This window comes from Pseudorca crassidens, chromosome 16, assembly GCF_039906515.1.
Source record: "Pseudorca crassidens isolate mPseCra1 chromosome 16, mPseCra1.hap1, whole genome shotgun sequence".
In the NCBI taxonomy this organism is placed as follows: domain Eukaryota; kingdom Metazoa; phylum Chordata; class Mammalia; order Artiodactyla; family Delphinidae; genus Pseudorca; species Pseudorca crassidens.
This window is the reverse complement of record NC_090311.1, coordinates 10,733,260-10,755,030: the sequence shown is the minus strand read 5'-3', so window position 1 is coordinate 10,755,030 and position 21,771 is coordinate 10,733,260. Positions and strand designations below refer to the sequence as shown.

Sequence of the window (21,771 nt, the reverse complement as noted above, 5' to 3'; positions counted from 1 at the left end):
TGATGCCTCCACATTGCATGTGCTCCTTCTGACACGGAGGCTCTTGGCTTTTCCCAGGGTTCCCTCTGTGACCCTCTCCTGCATGGAGGAGAGACAAGTGAAGGGTAGGCAGGGTGACAGATTGCCATGGGACACCAGCCAAATCCTTTGGGTTGACTTCCAACAGCAGGTGGTGGTTGCTAATCAGAAAGGAAGGCGTGCTGCAGTGATTCCAAAACTAAAGAACAGATGGCACATGGTGAACCCCTCTAAAACCCAGGACCCACGGAAATTGTCCAATCAGACACCCCTTCCAACATGTGGAGTGGTATGTGGAGTCCCCAGAACTCTGAGGATCAGTTCAGATGACTCTGCTTCTGGCTGGTTCTCTAATCATACTTCTATAAGGCACAAAGTACCTCAGTGTTTCCATCTGTAAGATAGGTTCTGGGTTGCCCTGGAGCAATTCTGAAGATGTTTTAATTAAATTTAATTAAAACCAGGGAGATGCCGACTTCTAGGACTGGGTCATTAACAATATGGACAGTGGCATAAATTTCATAAATATCTGGTAATGGAGGGAAACCCTATTCTGGGCAAAATATTTGGAATCCCTAAAACTTTTGCTCTATACCTAATAGTTGCTCAATAATAGTATTATTGATAGACTATAAACAAGAAAATATGTTTCTCTAGTTAACTGTGCCTCACTTGAGCTGGGACTTATTTCCGGTCTTCTGAAAAGAGAATGATTATTTAACAAGAGCAGTCGCTGATTTGTCAAAATCATACCTTTTTCTGAAATTATTTGCCTGCCCAGGACACCCTTATAAATCCACAGTAGTGGCTTTCACAAAAGGGAGTTTATTTTGATTTCTTTATCAGCTGGATCAGTAATCGGAAAAATTATTTTGAGGGGATTATTTCAAGGTCATGTCAAATAACACAGGGATCCTTTGGGAGGCATTTGCATAAACTTCCTGAAACCTAACTTGTAAGCAGCAGCAACAGCTGACCACAGTGGGGACAGCAGAACCCTTCTCTAACCACCCAGCTTCCACCCTCCTAGCGTGGGTTTCCTCCTCAACATTTAATTCTCCCTGTCCTCACTGTAATCAGTCCTGGATGGAGACTTGCAAAACACATGTGTTCTAAGCATGATTAGAACCTTCTAAGAGGTGACCTTCATCACCTTCAAGTCATGGGAGAATTAAAGAGGTGTTTGTTCCCTCTCTTCTGCAGTGGAAGCAACAAGAGAACATGGCAGAGATTAGAATCACTGGATGCTGGGCTTCCTCTGCGTGATGGCTCGCTCTCAACAGGTGAGGCAGGGGGCTCAGGTGTAACGCCCCACAGGCCCTCCTCTCTGCACCCCAGCATCTCAGACAGACACCTCGCCCACACAGACTCTTCCTTTCCAAGAGTAATCTCTCCACCATACTCCAGTGTCCAACCCCTCCTTCCTCCTCTCACATTTGGCCCTTAGCCCAACCCTCTCTGTGACTCTCCTTCACATTTTATCAACACTTAGTGACTCTCTGCTCTGTGTCAACAGTTAAAGAAGTGACAGTCACCCAAGGGATCTAGGAATACCCAAATTTATCTGCCAGCAGCCAGTCTTTTCTTGAGGTTCCCAAGAAATAGATACAGCGGGAAATGACCAAGTATTGGACACTTTTTGTTACTTCTTTGGGATTGTCTTCAAATAAGGTGACCAGCTGTTCTGGTTTGCCTGGGACGGAGGAAGTTTCCAGGACATGGAACTTTAAAACCAGGAAAACCTCAGGAAAAACTGAGGCAAATTGCTCACTGTTATGGATTCAGTGTGTCCCCCCCCAAATTCATATATCAAAGCTTTAACTCCTGGAACCTCAGAGTGTGACCTTTCTTGGAAATAGGGTCATTGCAGTTGTAATTAATTAGTAATTAGATGAAGTGATCTTTGAGTAGGTTGGGCCCCCTAGTCCAACATGGGGATATCGAGAGACAGGAATGCACGCAGGGAGAGCACCATGTGAAGCTGAAAGCCAAGACTGGGTGCTTCAGCAGACGCCAAGAAAGCTAGCTGGCTACCCGCCAGCAGCGGGGAGAGGGGCCTGGAGCAGATTCTCCGTCTCAGCCCTCAGAAGAAACCGCCCCTGCCAACATCTCGGTCTTTGACAAAAGTCTGGGCTCATTTTGCAAGCGTGGTGGATGCTTGCAGACAAAGGAAAAGGATAAGGCAGGCTTTGAGGAGTCAGGATGGTGAAGACACAGACAGGGTGCAAGATCACGTAGAGCTTCCTTAGGCTCTGAGAGGGGCTGGGGCTTTCGAGGATTGACTGGGTAGTAGGAACCCGAGGCCTGTTCCCATGTGGCACATTGGGACTGGGGCTGTGGGTGGGGCTTAGGCAGGACTTCCCATGGGAATGAGTCAGGCGTGAGCCTGACGGGTCCTAGCAAAGGTCTCCTGACAAGGAAGCTCTGGAGCCACCGCCCTCAAGGGCACCTCGATGCGTTCCTTAAATAAGGAAAGTGACCCAAAGGCCAGAGGAGCCTTTGATGAATGTTCTGGACTCTGCCGTACCTTCCAAGCCTGGGTAAAATCCAGAGGAGGGGAAGGGGGACCCCTGTTCCATGAGAGGCTGAATTTCCTGCCACTCATGTTGGTGGGAGTGCAGAGCCAATGAAAGTTGATTTAGGAGAATAAGAGCACTGTGACATTTCTTATGTGCACAGATGTAGGGTAACATTCAAATCCACTGGGTTCATTGATTGAAACAAGATGTATCAATACTTTCAACTCTTGCACTCTTAAGGTCCAACAGGCTGATGTCCCCAGGATCATTCTTCTCCCAGCTACCTTGCCTCAGCTGACCCCACAGTTCCTATGGAGAGAGACACTTCTTCCCATAAACCCCAAACAGAAGTTAGTTTAGGGGATTCCTGCAGTGCTACAGCTGTGCTCTGAATCACAGGGAGAGTGTAGCCTGGGGGGGGGGGCGGATGGGAGATGAAAAAAGGACGGAGAAGCCCCAAAGAATGGGAGACAAGAAGAAGAAAGCTGATTTGTAAAGCTGCCCTCCAGAGCTCTCCAGGGCCTCTCTAGTACTCCAGGAGGCCACCTCAACTCCATGACTTGCCTTTCTGCCTACTATTTCTGGCTTCCACTCACAGGCCAGGGTGCCTATCAGGCTGGATTATAGCCCATAGCTCACTGCACTGTCACATTTGCCATATGCAAACAGAAGGGAGTGTGTTTCAGCTGGGGACAGGGAGAACTCAGGGTCCATGACAAGGAAAAATGGAATGGAGCAGAGGAGAAAACTCCACTGCAAACTCTCTGAGGAGCTGGGATCATCCATCTTCCTCTTCTGGTTGTCAGTGAGCAACTCTCTGCCTACAGCTTCCACCATCTCTCTAGAGGAGAAAGAAACACAGCACACTTATTTCCCTCTTTTAATTGCAGAATTAAAAGGATGTGGGATAGGGCTTCCCTGGTGGCGCAGTGGTTGAGAGTCCGCCTGCCGATGCAGGGGACGCAGGTTCGTGCCCCGGTCCGGGAAGATCCCACATGCCGTGGAGTGGCTGGGCCTGTGAGCCATGGCCGCTGAGCCTGCGCGTCCGGAGCCTGTGCTCCGCAACGGGAGAGGCCACAACAGTGAGAGGCCCGCGTACCACAAAAAAAAAAAAAGGATGTGTGATAAAGCCCTACATGAACCTCACAACCTACTATTTTACCTTATCAGCATCACGTCCTCCAGATTGGGTCGGGGGAGCTCATTTCTTTTCATAAGACCTCACGTCTAATTGTACCCTATTTACCTTTCATGACTATTTTCTAACCACCAGCCCGTTTTTCCGTGATTAGTCTTAACACAGCCAGACACTTCATGCCTCAAAATATCTACTGTTACCTTCCCAAAACCCACGAGCTTTAACCACGGGATTTGATCTTGAGTTCAAAAGAGAAATCAAGAACAAAACAATTCTAAGATAAGAACTAAACTAATGACAGTGTTTTATTGCTTGCTACTTGTGTTCGTTTCCCCAGAGATGGAGCACAGTGGAGGGGAGCCCCACGCTGGAGCACGGTGCCCAAAGCACCGGTGAGTCATGGCCAAACAACAAGATGAGTCACAGGCAATTACCGTGACACATTAAAGCTTGTGACGAAATCTTTTTTCTAATAAAACAGAATGCAGCCAAGGTTATCCTTACAAGGAAATAACTTTCACTCGCATTCTGATATGCCCTCCTGAGTGGAAGAAAAAAGGGGACGCGCTGTCAAGTGCAGACAGCGCATCCCAAACCCTTCGACCACCTCGGCTCTTCCTTGCCTCAGGACACACCTTTACTGATGCCTGTTAACAATGATGGTAGGTAGATATGGTTGTAGTAAAAACATTTTTTCAGGTTTTTCTTGAAGTCTAGTTATACCCCTGGGGGTGTATTTATGTGACGCCATCTGTCTCCTGTCTTATGACAGACATAAGGGGCTTGGACTCGCTTTGCTCCCCAGAGGCACCAGCCTCTCTGTGTCTCACTTTACACTTCTTAAAAGTGACCATATCGCATGGCCTCCCTCACAGGGTGCTTGCCAAGATGAAATGAACTGTAGAAGATCCTCGATTGCCAAAGTTCAAGTGACGGGCTTTCAGAACTGGCTGCAGAGCAAAAGCTTTTCAGCTGTGTCTGAAAACCAACAGATGGTGCTAGATGTCACTCGTGTGGATGACGGAGAGACCCAGAACAACCTCTGGGAATCTAAAGTGTTCGGGAGTTCTTGGAAAAAAATGCACCTTTAAGTTGGGAGGGTTTGAAGTCATTGCCAAGACACACGAGGCAGCATTTCGTCTTTACTGCTGCACGAGCCTCTGCCACGAGCATGTTTTAACAGTGAACTCAATAATAGTAGGGGGCCATTTGTCCAGGTATATGCCCAGTGTCGTGAAGTAATTGTAAATAGCGTCTCCTTTCAGAGTCAGTGTCCTAATTTGCAGGATAACATATCTGGTCACCCTACTGAGGAGGACCCTTGAGAAGCCATTCATTTCAGAGTCAGTATCTGATGGCTGCTTCCAAAGCTGTACTTTGCTTCCTTGACAAATGACACACTGCATCAAGAGGGGCAAGATAGGATGACTTTTCTATTTTGACTTAGAATCCAAGCGCTAGTTTATGTAGTACAGGAGTTCTCAACCTCAGCACTGTTGACGTTTGAGGCTGGGTAAAAATTCTTTGCTGTGGGCGCTGTCTCGTGAGCTGTAAAGTGTTCAGGGGCACCCCTGGCCTCTTCCTGCTAGATGCCAGTAGCACCCTCTGCCCCTGCCCTGTTTGTGACAGCCAAAAATATCTCCAGACATTGTCAAGTGTCATTTGGGAGGTAAAATCATCCCTGTTGGAAAACCATGGATGTGAAACTTCTGACAATAGGATTCAGTGTGCAAATCTGAGTCGCTTCAGCCGCGGACAGTCACGGTTCCTGAAATAGCACTTGACTTCAGAGGATAAGAAACACTAACGTTTAAGGTTTGGAAGAATACATGTTTGTCATAAGCTCCAGATTTAGAATCAGACAGATTTGGATTTGACGTGGCTCTACCACTCACTATGTAGCCTCGTACAAGTTACTCAACCTTTTTGAGCCTCAGTTTTCTTATCTGTAAAATAGATTTAGGGACTTCCCTGATGGTCCAGTGGCTAAGACTCCGTGCTCCCAAGGCAGGGGGCCCAGGTTCAATCCCTGGTCAGGGAACAAGATCCCACGTGCCACAACGAAGATCCCGCAGGACACAACTAAGATCCCACGGGACACAACTAAGACCCGGCGCAGCCAAATAAATTATTATTTTTAAAAAAATAGATTAAAAAAATTTTCTATCTCCCAAGGTAGTTAGGAGGATTAAAAGAGACATGACATATAAAGTATTTTAAGTGTTTCAGGAGCGCAATAAGCATCCAATAATATTGTAACCACGATGATGGTTGCTATTAGCTGTTATTGTTATTAGACGTTGGGCGGACTCACATGACGGTTGAATGGGCTGCTATGTTCTGAAAGGTACTATGGGCAAGGCAAGTTTCTTAGGAACAGGCCCTTTAAAAGAAAAATAATTATACATGAAATAATTGGACCTGTCATACCATTCTACTGGAAACCTGCTTCCCAGGTGTCTGATTTGGTAAACAAGTGGGTATGTGTCTATTGTACTAAAGGATTCTTGAGACCCATGGTGTATGAGTCTCAATATCACCTGGTCTCTATGGCACAGAATCTAACCTAAGCCCCAACTGAGGAGGTAGTCACTGAGCCCCTGAGCCCAGGACTAAACTGCCAACCCTTTACCACACACAGTGGTCCATGCTTCAGGTGACAGTCCTTTCGTGTCAGAGTCTACGCCAGACCGTGCTATGCCAAGAGGGCATGAGTCATCTGTGGTCCTAGGAGAGTCCCTGAAACTCAGCTTCTAGCAATGACCAATCCTGCACTTTGCGTCTATCCCTGGCTGTGCTCATAAATCTTTACTTAACCCTCTCTGAACATCGACATCTTCACCTGTAAAATAAAGACAAATAATACCTACCTCTCAGGTGATTATGAATATTAAATAAGCTCATTAGAGTGTTCAGATGGCACCTGGACATAGTAAAGGCCTTACGCGTACTTGTTGTCTGACCGCCTCTCAGATGTTCGTGGATATGAAACGAACCAATGCCAACACAGTGCCCGCCGTGGCCCAATAGCTCATGGGTCCCCTTCTGCCCCTTCCCTCACCCCTTGGTCCTTGTTCCTTTAACACCCTCAGTGAGGAGTTTGCTGGGGAACCCAAGGTGCCTGGACTGAGCTTCCTCGTCCTCTCCCCGCTGAGTGCAGGGGAGCAAAGAGAAAAGGGGGCACAGAGTGAGATTCACCACGGCCTCAGCCTGAGCACCAAGAAGGCCACGCTATGAGGGAGGCCTCAGAGGTAGAAGACTCTCTCTCCACTGACTGAAAATCCCACCTCACTCCGATATAAAGCAGGATGGAGAATGTATTATCTTAACGGCAGGGCCAACTTAGCCAATAGGAATGGTAGGCTGGTGCCCAGGGACCACGGAACTTTTAAGGACCCATGAGCAAGTTTTAATTTCTCTTAAAATCAGAATTAAAAAAAAATACAATCCAGCTAAAATTACATTTTTTCTTATACCAACACAGTCATGAATATGATTATATATATATATAAATATATAATATATAAATAAATATAGATAGATAGATAGGTGATAGATAGATGAAAGAAGTGGCCCACGAAGGCAAACATTCTTTAGGCCCACTAAAGCTGTAATGTATCCCTGCCTCACAGCTAAGTGTTCAGTTGGTCTTAGGAAGACCTTGATGTTTGGCTTGAAGGCTGGGTGTTAATTTGGGAGTTATTTGTGGGGCTCCAAAATCACCCTCCTTATCTCCCCCTCAACTTATCATAATGTAAATTTTGTGCAAGTGGAGTTTAAGTGAAAAAGAAATCAAACAGGAGCCAAGTTCCAAACTGACACAAGTGATGCAGAGTCAGCAGCACAACCTAAAGCACCAGGGTGGCAGCCTGGGGACCCTGCTCCATCAGTGATCTGCAGTAATGGTGGCAAAGGCTTTGAACCTGGGGGTTCAATGACAATCTTATCCAGAATGCAAGGGGCGGCAGGTTCCTACCCACCAGCAGAGTCACGTGCTACAACCAACTCGTCGCCTTACACCTCTTACTGTCACTTTCACAGTTGATTTTCTAATTCCTAATTTGTTTCTATATGTTTAGATACAACAGAGAAGGCACCCCTGGATGTGAATTATCCTCAGTGTATGTCCTCAACGATCCTCATGAGGACCAACGCTGTCCCAGGGCAGGGATGGAAGCCAGGGAGAGGAAGACCTGAAGCTTGAGTGAGCAATGCTTCCACCTGAAACCTGTAGGGGCTGGAGCACTGATCTGTGGTTGCAAACAGCTACTAGGAACGGGGATGGGGAGTGACTGCTAATGAGTTTCTTTTGGGAGTGATGAAACTTTCTGGAGTTAGATAGTAGTGATGGTTGCACAATCTTGCAAATATTAAAGGAAAGAAAAGAAAAGAAAAAGGAAAACAGCTGAATAAAAAAAAAAAGTAAAAGTGGGGCAAGTCCAGTGCGGACTTTGGGAACAGCTGGATGTGTGGCCTCCACAATACCCTCAGGCCCCGTCTCTTTCCATCTGCAGCTCTGCTCTGCTCTGGGTGGCTACACTCTCAGACTGACCGCTGTCTCCACTCGGGGGCTCCTGCAGCTCTAGGCTTACCTCCTCCCGTCTCTGAGTGGAGCCCAGAGAGGAGTTCTCTTTTCTTAACCTTGCAGAAATTGTTGTTTTCAGCTTGATTGTGCCCATGGCCTTGTCCCTGAATCAGACATCGTGGAGGTGGAATTTGCTGATTGGCTTAAGGCTGAGTCACATACCCACCCAACTCAGTCGCTGGGAGTGGGTTGCGGATGGGACAGAGGGAGGTGACAACCTCAAGCAAACCACAGGCAGTGCAAGTGGGGGATGGGTGGGTGGCTCCCAAAGGGTCAATGGAGTGTTGTTACCAGAAGCAGGAATGGAGATTAACTAGGCAAGAACAACGGAGATGGAGTAAGTAGCTGGGTGACCTTGAATTAGTCTCTATGCCTTAGTTTCCCCATCTGTAAAATGAGAATAATAGTAATACCTGCCTCCTCAGGTAGTGATAAGGATTACATGAGTTAAATGATATATACCACTTAGATAGAACATAGCAAGCACAATGCAGTGTTAACTAACATTATTTTTATCTGTAATATCATCTGTTCTTAAATTTCTATAATGAGCTCCAGTTATTGACTTCCTCACCAGAGTGGCTCTTGCTTTAGTTGTCAGCAATCTTTGAATGCTCTTTAGCAAGAGTCTGCCAGCTCTTGACTTTTGGTATAAAAAATGACTAGAAAGCAGTTTGCCAATTTCTACATAAAACTGAAGGAATCATAACAGCCCCGGTAATTGCTATAAGATTACTAGGATGGTGTGATAATCCTGGCCAGCCTTTCTCCTAAGTCTAGATTCCAGGCATTCTTGGTTTTAAAGGGTCCCTACAATGAGAATCCAGAACCCACAGAAGGGGATGTTCTAGATCAGGAATCTACGTGCCTTGACCATGAGAATGCGCAGCCTGACTCTTCTTGCAGTTCCTTGGAGAGTCACAGTGTCTCCAAGAGAAAAGCAGCCTTTTGTGATTTTCATTGCTACCAGAGAGAGCCTTTCTTTCCCCCACTGGCTGCTCAAGCCAGAGAAAAATGGCAGGATTCTGGGTCTATACATGTCACACTGCATTTGTGCTTATTTCTAGAGACAAATGGCTCCATTAAACACTGGGAAAGCTCTCTTATACCTGGATAACCAGCTGAAAATATTTAAATTGAATTTCACTCTCATAGCAGAAATCCATCTTTATAATACAGTCCCCAAAACTACTTCAAATGATTTTGTGTGAATAGTTTCTGAGATGTGATGATAAGAAATGATTGCTCTGAGGGAGAGGGGCAGTGGACGATTATTTCATTAGCTGTGTTAGCCTTGGCACACCATGACATTATGAAAGAAATTAGCAGCCCGGTGGACTACTCAGGGTACAGATAAATATTTTAATATAATTTGGAAGGTACTGCAATAAGGTCCAGCCTGGAAAATCCACTGCTTTCATTATGATGTGCTTATGGTTGAAAGTCAAATATCTGAAAGTCAAAAATTAGTCCTACTCATTTTAGAGAGAAAATACAGTATATGACAACTTTCCAAACAAGGATTTATACAGGTGCTGCTGACCTCAAGGCCCAGGCAACATGGTGGGCTTGGTTAGAGCCCTCTCAGGCAGATTCTGGGGGCTGGGGCTGAAGGTGGCTTCCAGCTACCTGGGCAACAAAGGGGGAAGCACAAGTATTTATCCTGCGTCTAGACCTGCTGTATTACCTAGTGGGCCAGGGAGGATGGGGGCAAGTAATTCCTAATCTGTAAATATCCCCCAGAGATTCATTAAGAATCCTTCACAAGGGTGGCAGAAAGAAGTATATTTTCACCATATCGGGGCTGAGCAGATTCTCAGCCAGCTGCCGACATCCCCACCCCTCCTACACAGGGCAGGTCCATGGAGACGGTCTTTAACCAGCTGCCTGCCACCAACTCCAACCCTTATTTACTGGGTGAACTTAGGCAAGTTATCTTGTTATACTGAGCCTCAGTTTTCTCATCTGTAAAATGCGTATGCTTACTCGGGATGTGCTGTGAGGATTAAATGAAATGAGGAACGTGAAACACTGAGCACAGCGTCTGCCCCGTGAGAGCTGTCCCCCACCCCTTTCCTGTTTTCTAACATAGAGGAAGGAAGGGATTCTCAATTCCTCTTTAAAAAGCAATAACAAACTATCATAGGCTACACATTCCTGTTTGTTGTGAGTTTATAAAAAGCTGAGAAGTATAATTCTTTTGAAGAGAATGACACTCAGTTTTTCTGACCTCTAATTTTCTGTGTGACCTTTGATGAGCCCCCTGGTCAGTCTGATTCCTGGTTACTTGGACCAGTTGGTCCCCATAGTGACTCCCAGCCCTGTCGTTTGCTGCCTTGATTCTCCCACATAGCTGAGGCTCTGCAGAGTGAACCTCTCAGGGACTGTTTTCAAGAACCTCTTTTCTTTCCAGAAGCATTGGGCCATGCACACAACTATATGGGGGTCCTTTACGTTATTACACAGCCTGGCTTCCTCTGGCCGGAGGGGGTTCTTCCAGGCACCCAGCCTGAACAGGTGAATCCAAGTTCATCTCCATGAGTTGCTCCGGAATTGGGAAAGAGCTACAGGAAGCAGTGAAATCTAGCTCAAAGCTGCTGACAGCCACGTTGCGAGCAATTTGGTGGAGTACAGGCTGCAATGAGGGAGAAAAAAGCCAACACAGAGAGAGAAGCAGAGAGCAAAGGTGTAGAGAGGGTCCAGACTCTAGTCAGTACTTGACTTGCTAATTTTAATTCCTCCAGATGCCAGCTGCACCCCTCTCCTTCCTGCAGTTTAGATGTTTCCTTCCTTAGTTTCCACGAGCCAAATAATTCTCTTTTTGCCAAAGCTAGTTGGAGTTAGATTTCTGTCCCTTGCAACCAAAATTCCTGACTTGGAGCACCATTTTTATTTGATGCAAACATTTCTCATGTGTATTTGGGAGGTCATGGTTGTTTGTTTGTTTGTTTGTGTGGGCTTTTTTTACATTTTATTTTATTATGGTGAGGACATTTAACATAATATCTAACTCTTAACAAATGTCTAAGTATACAATAGTGTTATTAACTTCAGGTACATTTTTGTACAACAGATCTCTAGAACTCTTTCATCTTGCATAACTGAAACTTTATGGCCAATGATAGACAGCTCTACTGTTTTCCCAACTCCTGATCCCTGGCAATCACTATTTCATTCTTTGATGCTATGAATTTGACTATTTTAGATACCTCATATAAGTGGAATGATGCAGTATTTGTCCTTCTGTGAATTCAGTAAAGTTGCAGGATACAAAATCAAGATACAAGAATCAGTTGTGTTTTTATACACTAACAACAAACTATCAGAAAAGAAAAGTAGGAAAACAATCCAATTTACAACAGCGCCAAAAGAATAAAATATTCAGGAATAAATTTAACTAAGGAAGTGAAAGACATGTACACCACCAATGACAAAACATTGCTGAAAGAAATTAAAGAAGACACAAACAAATGGAAAGACATCTGTATTCATGGATTGGAAGAACTCATTGTTTGAATGTCCATACTAGCCAAAGTGATCTACAGATACAATGCAATTCCTATCAAAATCCCAACGGTGTTTTTTACAGAAACAAAAAAAATTTCTAAAATTCATATGGAATCACAAAGGACCCTGAATAGTCCAATCAATCTGGAAAAAGAAAAACAAAGCTGGAGGCATCACACTTCCTTATTTCAAAATATATTACAAAGCTAGTAATCAAAACAATATAGTACTGACATAAAGACAGACATATATACCAGGGGAACAGAATAGACAGGCCAGAAATAAGTGCAAAAATTTATGGTCAACTGATATTTGACAGGGGTGCCAAGAATACACAAGGGAGAAAGGATAGTCTCTTCAATAAATGATATTGGGAAAACTGGATATCTCTTTGCAAAAGAATGAAATTGGGCCCTTATCTTACACCATACATAAAATGGAATTCAAAATGAATTAAAGAGTTAAACATAAGACCCCAAATTGTAAAACTCCTAGAAGAAAACATAGGGGAAAACTCCTTGAAATTGATCTGGACAATGATTTCTTGGATATAACACCAAAAACACAGATTTTAAAAAAAGCGAAAATAAAGTGGGACTACATCAAACTAAAAAGATTCTACACAGCAAAGGAAACAATCAGTAGAGTGGAAAAGGCCACCTATGGAATGGGATAAAATAGTTGCAAACCAAATAAGGGCTTAATTTCTAAAATATATAAGGAACTCCTATAACTCAAGAAAAAAAAAGCCCTAACAACTCTTTTTTAAAATGGACAAAAGACTTGAATAGATATTTCTTCAAAGAAGACATACCAATGGGCAAGTATATGAAAAGATGCTCAAGATCACTATAGTCATCATCAGGGAAGTGCAAATCGAAACCACAATGAGATATCATCTCACACCTATTAGGATGGCTATTGTTAAAAAAAAAAAAAGACAGTAACTGTTGGCAAGGGTGTGGAGAAAGTGGAGCACTTGTACACCTTGGTGGGATGGCATGGTTTTTAATATTTTATTAAACCTGCTAGCATGCTACCCTTGAAATTCAGCTTCTGTTGCAACATGCTATTACTTCAAGGGAAAACTGGGAGTTCCTCAGTGGTGTACAATCCTCCATCTCCAGGCCCAAAAGATATCTTTTCCATGAGGGTCTGATAAAGAAGAACATGCTACCACCAGCCCAGCAGGTAGAAGACAGAACAGTCTGGAGCCCCTCAGAATTTGTTATCTTCAGTTATGCCTATAAGTGTGGAGTTGATTACAGAGTAGATTTATCTTTCTGAGTAAGAAATACAAAGTGTTCCTCTAGCAGTTTGGACACACTCAGGCAGAGTAAAAAAGTCAACCATGACTTCAGACTCTGGAGTTCTGCATTCTAGAACAGCTGGGCAGGGTTACCTTGGTGGTTCAGTTCTTAGATGGAGTGTTTTGTGAAGCATCAAAGACCCAACGTTTCTCAAAAAGTTCCAGGAAGAATCTTGTTTCCCAGGCAACAGCTTTTCTATTGCTGCCTCTCAGCTGACTCCCCACAAATTAATCATGAATATAAATGAAAGTGCTTCTCCAGGTAAGTGACAGCCGCCCTCCTTGGCCAGTTAGGATAGCAGCGGAGAAATCAAGAGTTGAAAAAGGTCTTAAGAAAATCAATGGCACAAGTCAAGGCTAAGTGTCCAGACTATAGCTGAGTGGCTGAAATGCTGGTCAGAACAGGGTCTGCCAAAGTCAAATGCTACAGGAGCAGGAATTGCCTTCATAGGAGCCTGATGCTTCCTGATAGGAGGCAGTATGTACCTTCTGCATTTAATGACATCCTTGATGGGAAGTGTGGACTGCTCATTGGTTCTTATCAAAGAATGTCTTCAGACACTGCTTGCACCAATATTTCATGCCATGATTTAACTTTTGGAGTGTGTATTATTTCCTGTGTCAAAAGATGTCAATCTGGGTACCTTAGGCTGCAGTAACAGAAAACCAACTCAAACTGGATTAAACTGAAAATCCACTTACATAAGAGGAAGTCCAAAGATAGGGTGGGCTTTGGGGAAGCTGATATCAGGCTCATGATATAATTGAGACCCAGGCTCTTTCCATGACTCTGCTCTGATGTCCAGAGTCAACGGCATCCTAAATCTTGTTTTCCTCCTGGTCATAGGGTGGCTTTAGCAGCAACCAGGACTACATTCTCCCTTGTTCATATCCAACAGGAGAAAAGGAGAATCGTTTCTGAAAGCCTTTCAGAGGAGCAAGGAAGAAGGTTCACAGAAATTTGCAACAAAACACTTCTCATATTGCATTAGCCAGAATATTTCATGCCAATTCCTGAACGAACCCCGGATAAAGAGGATGGGAACTCACCTGAACCAATCAGGCCCAAGCCTAGAGCCAAGGGTAGTGAAGTCAGCTTCTCCTGAGGTTTATGGATTATTTGGGAAGGGGTACATAGCTGAATCAAGTCTGAGTTCTATTAGATAAGACACAAGGGAAATACATGATATTTAGCCAATGTTAACTAGCTAAAAGTTTGTACAGCTCACTTTCCTTTCAGATTGCACTGTCAACACAAATACTCTTTTTAGTTTAATTCTTAAACTCCTACCTCTATATTTGTTATGGATGGAATGTTTGTGTCCACTCAAAGTTCATATGTGGGAATCCTAATTCCCAATGTGATGGGGCCTTTGGGAGGTAATTAGGTCATAAGGGTGGCACCCTCATGAATGGGATTAGTGTCCTTAAAAGAAGAGACACAGGAGAGTTTGCAGTCTCTCCCTTTGCTCTCATCTTTGTGAGCATATGGTGAGAAGGTGGCTGTTCTACAAGCCAGAAAGCAGACGTCACCAAACACTGGATCTATCAGTACCTTGATCTTGTACTTCCCAGCCTCAGAACAGTGAGAAAAAAATGTTTGCTGTTTAAGCCACCCGATTTATGATATTTTTGGCATAGCAATGCACACTGACTAAGATAACATCCTTCACTCCACAATAAGCAGTAGGAACTCTCATCAGGAGAGGCAGGATGGGCAAATTGCTCATAGTGTCCTGAGAGCTCTTGCTGGGTTTGCCTTGTGGACCCCTGGTGTGGGACGGCAAAGTCCCAACTGGACAAAGGCATTGGCAACATCCCAGCACAATATACTGACCAGAGCAATGCTGCTAACACTGCAGTGTGCAAAAGAATCGAGGTGGGGGAATGACCTGCTTCAAAATGCAGATCTCTGAGCCTTGAACCATGGGGCATTGCAATAGGAGAGAGTTACAAGGGGGCTTCTTATAGGATTGGGGCTTGTGCTGGGTGGTTCTGAAGAGAGCGCAAGGAAGCAGAGGCTAGTTCTGGATTGGATGTTGCCAAGAAGCCGGGTCAGTTCACCCATCCAGTATGTCAGCAAGCTTTGTTCTGGAGGCAGGAGGAATGAAGGTAGGGGGGACAGCACTGATGAGAAAGCAGCCATCCCCTGGAAGGGATCCTTAGTCATTTCGGCTGCCCAGGTTCGGCCTCATATAGAAGCATTGTTTGCGTGGCCTTGTCCCTGTTCCGTTGGAAACAGTGTTTATGTTCTGTTAGAAACATGACTATCTGATGACCAGAAGGGCTATTTTCACTTTCTCAAGGGTCATTATGTGCCCAACACTGTCAGAAAAACATCCAATCCCTACGACAACACCGTTAGTAGGTATTTTTCTCACCATAACAGATTAACAAATTCAGGTTCGAAAAGATGATGTGATTTCCTCAAGGCCACATAATTAGTGGTCGAGCAGAACATCAAACATAGGTCTACTTGGCTCCAAAACCCACATTCTCAATCACTCCACCTTAATGCTGCTTATAGCAAAGTGTAGAGCAGATTGTGGTATCAATTTCTATTTTTCAGAAAAATCAAGTACGATACTATAAAAAAATTTTAATGTTTCCATTCCTATAACTCCTTCATGGTTCTAATATTATTTCTGGGTTTTTTTCTTGCTTTTTTTTTTTTTTAAGGAGTGAAAGAGGGTTATCCATTTATTGTTCTTGTTTTCAAATGAAGACTACTTTGATTTATTAATCCCGCTCTCTTTTCCTACTCTATTTCTCTTTTGCCTTCATTCTATACCTCTATTTGAAAGGAGGAACTTAGGTCTCTTTTCTAACACCCTAAATAAAATGCTTAATTTGGTCATTTTTTTTGGTATCAATAAAAGCATTTAAGTGAATTAATCTGGTTGAGTTCAACAAATATGTATTGAAGGTCTACTCTGTGACAGGCATAGAACTAGGTAGAGGAAGGCACGGGATGACTGAGACATGAACATATGTCCCCAAGAGGCCTGGAGAACGGAACAAGCATATTAAAAGATACCTTTTAAAATATATAAATGTCACGGTTATCTTCAGATGGGATTAATACTGACTTTTTTGTACATTTTTAAAAAATCTCATTTCTTGTAATTTCTTTTATTTTGCCTTATTTTATTTATGTATTTATTTTTGGCCGCACTGCATGGCTTGTGGGATCTTAGTTCCCTGACCAGGGAGCAAATGTGTGCCCCTGCATTGGAAGAGTGGAATCTTAACCACTGGACTGCCAGGGAAGTCCCCTCTTTTGTACATTTTTGTATTTACCAATATTTCAGTGATCATTTCTTTACTTTAGCAATATTTCATTCATGAACATATGCTACTTATATAATCACAAGAATACAGGAAATATATTTTTTTTAAAGAAAAGCTATTTTGGCATAAAAGCAATGATATTTAGCCTTGAATCTGGAGATTCTAGAAAGACCTGGCAGAGAACAGGACACCTGAGCTGAGTTTTAAAAGAGGAGGAAGAAACAATCAAAAAGACAAAGGTTTATTTCATGAAGAGGAATCGGCATAAACAAAGGCCCAGAGGCAGGAGAAAAGAGGCGTTACCCCAGGTGATGGTGAGGTCCCCAAAGCCTGCCTTGGGGTCTGCCTGTTTCACTGCTGTGTCCCCAGTGATCGAGGATGGACAGATAGACTCCAGCTGGGTCTGCAGCACTAGCTCTAACAGGCGCTCCGTGAACATGTGTGACGTGGAATGAGGGTGGGTTTGTAGCAGCAGGAGGGGTAGGGCAGCGGTCAGGGGAGAACATGGTTTCCCAGGAGGATAGATTTGATCCTGGGGGCTATTGAGAACCCTGTGCAGTTTTTAGAGCAGAAAGGAAATTTTTACTGCACTTGGCACACTCCATTTTAGGAATAGCTGCTGTTCAGGGATGGACAATTTCTCCACAATTTAAAAATTGATGTGTTATTATCACTTTCTTGAATCACTAAAGTTCATATTAAGGAACCTCCTACCTCCTGCTGTAGATTAATTAGCCCTAATGCAAAGCCTGCAATACCAATGTAGCCCTGACATGAATATATTACCATGTAAAGACTGTTCTTATGGGCTGAATAAAGCCGACAGCCAATGGATTCCTCAATCATAGACACCATAAATGTCTTCGATAATGGCTGCTCTATTGGCCCTTTCTGTTCCGGCCTCAGCAGTAACTCACGTCCTCTACCTCCTGAGCCCCCAGAGAGCACTCAGCTAGGAAAGGCAAGACTCAGAAGGACAGCATTTTAATATCACTGCCGCTTCACCAGATGGCAAGTTACAGTAGGAAAGAAAACATTTCTCATGTGTGTGTGTGTGTGTGTGTGTGTGTGTGTGTGTCTCTCTATATATATATAGTATTTGTATTTGTAATTATGCACATATACATAATCAGAAATACAAATTTTCTTTTAGTGTACTGCTCCTCAATAAGTAACACTGTTATTCAGTTCATCAGGATTTATAAAATGCCCCTTTATACAATTATGCAGGAATCCTGTGGTTTTCCCTTTAAAATATATTAAGTGAAATTTAATCCTGTATCCTACAGGGAATTAACTTTTACAACCGCTACATTCTGCCACAAGGAAGATTAATGACTTTTCCTTGTCTACTTTCTATTGAAACCCTTCATGCCAATGAGACAGATATGAGAGACTTGGCACATAGCAAAGTCAGATGTGACTTTCCTAATGAATTTGGCTGGAAACCCCTAGGCATTAACTTCACCCTCAAAACAGCATCCTTCAGAGGTAGGAGCTGAATTCTCAGTAATCGACTTGTTTGGCGACCACCTACTAGGTCTGTCTTGAGGCAGATGAGTGGGTCTGGACCAGCCTCCCAGGTGTTGAGCTCAATGACACACAAAGGACCAGGAAAGGCAAGGTGAGACTGGGAATCCCAGGCTCCCCACAGAGGCCATGTAGACAGTGAGTACAGATTCTGGGAGACAGCTCCTGCTGTACCCAATGTCCCCTTGGAAACAACGTCAGGCCAGTGAGAGGAGCAGGATAAGCAGGAAGGAGGGATGACACCTCCCAGTCCTGGCACCTGGCTCAGCTCCAGATTTGGAATCACCTGGGGACTTCAGACAGGGTTCCTTTTCTTTGGCTTCTGACATCACGCCTAGAGTCAGGTGTGTTATGACAAATACAGAACATTGTGTTGTCAAATGGTAATCTGTCAGTCAAGCAATGAAAGACATGCTTTCATTGTATGAAAACGGCATACGATGGGCAGTGCATTTTATTCCATTAGAAAATGTTAAATTTCTGTATTTCCAAAAAATTCACAAAGTAAAGGGCAGATTACATTAGGGAAATATTTGCAAATGATTACATCTGATTATTGAGTGGAAAAGAGGAGAGTAAAAATAGTTCTTATAGTATGACCTCAATTTTATAAAAAATAAAACGTATGCATTTTTTAAAGGAAGAAATATTTAGTCACTTAAAAGAAGCCAATATTACCAGGGATCATATATTTTTTTGTATTTATGCTCTTCTGAAGCTTCCATATTTTCTACAATAAGTACTTATTTATTTTGTAATTTAGAAAAAATGTAATAATAAAAAAGAGACAGTTAAACTCACTCCTGTGAATTATTTTAGGGAAATAACATAAAATTAAAACCAACTATAAGCATGAAGATATTTACTATAGCTTTGTTATTAAAAATGGAAATAACTTAAATATCAGGCACTAGTGGAACAGCTAAATAAGTTATTGTATATATATTCTGTGAAATATTGTGAAATCATTCAAATGATAATTATGATGACTATATAAGTATTACAATTATGATAGAAGTTTCAAAGAAAAAGATTAAGGGCTTCCTTTGTGGCGCAGTGGTTAGGAGTCTGCCTACCAATGCAGGGGGCACAGGTTTGAGCCCCGGTCCAGGAAGATCCCACATGCCGCAGAGCAACTAAGCCCGTGTGCCACAACTACTGAGCCTGTGCTCTAGAGCCCACGTGCCACAACTACTGAAGCCCACGCACCTAGAGCGTGTGCTCCGCAACAAAGAGAAGCCACCACAATGAGAAGCCGCGCACCACAATAAAGAGTAGCCCCTACTCGCCGCAACTACAGAAAGCCCGCGAGCAGCAACGAGGACCCAACGCAGCCAAAAATAAATAAATAAATAAATAAATAAATTTTTAAAAAAAGAAAAGAAAAAGATTAATAAAATGTGTGTGTATCATGAAATTGTGTAAAATATGTCTTCATTTGGACAGGATTGGGAGAAAAATATCTGAATATAAAAAATTACATTAGCAAGTGATTGTGGATAAAGATTGTGGATACATTTTTCTCTTTTAAAAAATTGTAATATTGTTCTTTATATTTCAAAGGAGTAAAACTAGATGCTCTTAGATAAACACTTTCAGTATATGTCAGAGGGCTACGAGTGCCCTGCTTTGTCTTACGGCTTCTAGGCCTCTTGATTTAGTCCGTCCACACTTAAGGCTTATTACAGGGAAGACTGAATTACAAGTCAGTCTTCTACCCTGAGTAGAAATACAAGTATGACACTTAGAGATTAGACGTATCAGTGGCAAGTTGGCATTTGTTTTTAATTGCAACAATAGGAGGATTCTGTGAAAGACCAGACAATGTGAAAGCCTGTTAGAGTGTCTCACAATCTATTTCCACCAAGGTCCAAGCTTGTTAAGAATGTGAAAATCCATAGAATCATTTCTTCCCAAGAAATCATGGTTGCCCACCACATACAACCTCGTGGGCTTAATCTAATTTATGAAATGCTATTCCACGAGCACATATTAAGACATTGTTTATTTGGACTAGTAAAATTCTGTTGAATAAACCAAATAAGGAAGTCCTCTAGTTTATTCTTCCCTTAAAAACAGCCAATAACTGGATAAACACACACTGACAGAACTTAAGTGGCCTCAGGAATGAGATTTGCTGGCAGGTCCATTACGTGGACCCTCCCTGGAAGGAGGGAAAGGGTGAGAACGGGTGCTGACCTGGCTTCTCGTCCTTAGTTGTCTCGTCCAGGACAACTATCACACTGGAGAATCTTACACGCAATATTTTTAACCTCTAAATGTGTCCAAAGTCACAGAGCTAGGAGGCGGCGGGACCAGAGCAGGACTCCTGTCTGTGTGTCTGGCTGTCTGTCTAACCGCAAAGCCCTCGCTGTCTCCAGCAACTCCTAACTGCTTCTCCTTGTGTGCAGGATGAAAGAGAAACACATCCCTCACACAGCTCCTCGGGAGAAATCCATTTCATCATGACTGCTTTTCTCAGAAACATCCTTTAGTCTAATAAACCTCAATTACCATGTCATAAGGTGCAGTGACTGATCCATTATACTGTAATAATTATCCATAATATGTAGGGACATAAAAAGAGATTAATAACGAGAGTAACCAGGTAATAAATCAGACTGATGATTATCTGTGAGGAAGTAAGGAGTGGGCGGAAGGTGTTTAAGGAAAAACTCAAGGAAAGATAGGCAGATGCCAAGTCTAGGCTGTCAGTCAAGTACCCCTCCCCTTCAGCCAATCCCCCGCTCAGCTGCCGACTGTGCCTCCCACGTTACTGGGTGCCTTTCCTTTAAAATGTACTGACTGCGCATGCACTCCCGGTCCCCTTTCATCCCCTTTGACAATGTCACAACCACTCCTAAACCTCACATGATAGCAGCTCTGTATCCTGGACTGAGTCCTAACCAGGTAGAGGTTCGCCTCTGTCACTGGCCAGAAATATGATCTTGGGTAAGTCCCTTCCCCTTTCTGATGTTGAGTTTCTTTATCTAGAACATGGGGTTGGCAATAGCTACCACTGACGAAACAAGGTTGGTTTGGAATTCAAATGCTTTCGTTTAAATAAGACAGGATTGACCAATTTAAAATACCAATGTTATAAGGAAAATACTCTAACAATGTTATAAGGAAAATACTCTAACAGATGCAGTAAATGTCTTGGCACAAAGTGACGCTAGAGTTAGCGGGAGGCTGAGTGACCAAGGGTCAAGAGAAGGGTCTCAGTAAAGACACAGCCTGAGAAGGGAGGCTCAGGGGACCCAAGCCTGGAAGAGAATGAGGCATTGTCATCCTGAAAGATACACAAGCTGCAGCCCCTCTCCTTTAAAAGCTCACCCCTGAGGCCACCGGCCCTGAGCTTCAGACAGCATTGTAAGCACGCTGTGATTGCAGGGCGGTCCGCAGAGCACTGGTTGGGGCTGGCCTGGCAGCTCGAACAGCCTGTGTCTCTGGCTATGTGCGAGGACAGCCTGGTCTTTCAGAAAGAGCTGAGTTAGCCCATTCAGGCCAACGTCATCGTGGTCCATTCAGAACTTTGATTCCCCAAACCCTGTCTGATGTGTTCCCTTAAAACCCTGGTCTTAAAGCTGGTCACTGTGGTTTTGGTATCCTGGTGACTGACACAGCAAATTCAACTCCACTTTTACCCAAATCCTCATTACTTCTCTTTGCAGGATGAACCTTAGGGAGGGAAGATCTTTCTTCAAATTCAAGGTGATAAAGCTTAGAGGGGCCAGTGCTATCAAAAAAAAAAAAAAAGGCCTAGATTTATATCGCAGCTCTGTCAGTAAATTATAAGGTACTTAGGAACCCAAGTGCTGTGTTAGGCTCTTTTAATGTATTATCTAATGTAATGCTTTTAATCATCCAAGGA

At 43.4% G+C, this 21,771-nt stretch overlaps 1 long non-coding RNA gene across 1 annotated transcript; it reads left to right on the top strand.

Annotated features, from left to right (window-relative positions):
• Window positions 1-1,220: 1,220 nt before the first annotated feature.
• Window positions 1,221-8,097, top strand: LOC137208379 (uncharacterized). The gene is made up of 3 exons (XR_010935614.1): window positions 1,221-1,301; window positions 4,013-4,067; window positions 7,755-8,097. It is a non-coding gene; the product is annotated as an uncharacterized lncRNA (long non-coding RNA).
• The last annotated feature ends 13,674 nt before the right edge of the window (window positions 8,098-21,771 follow it).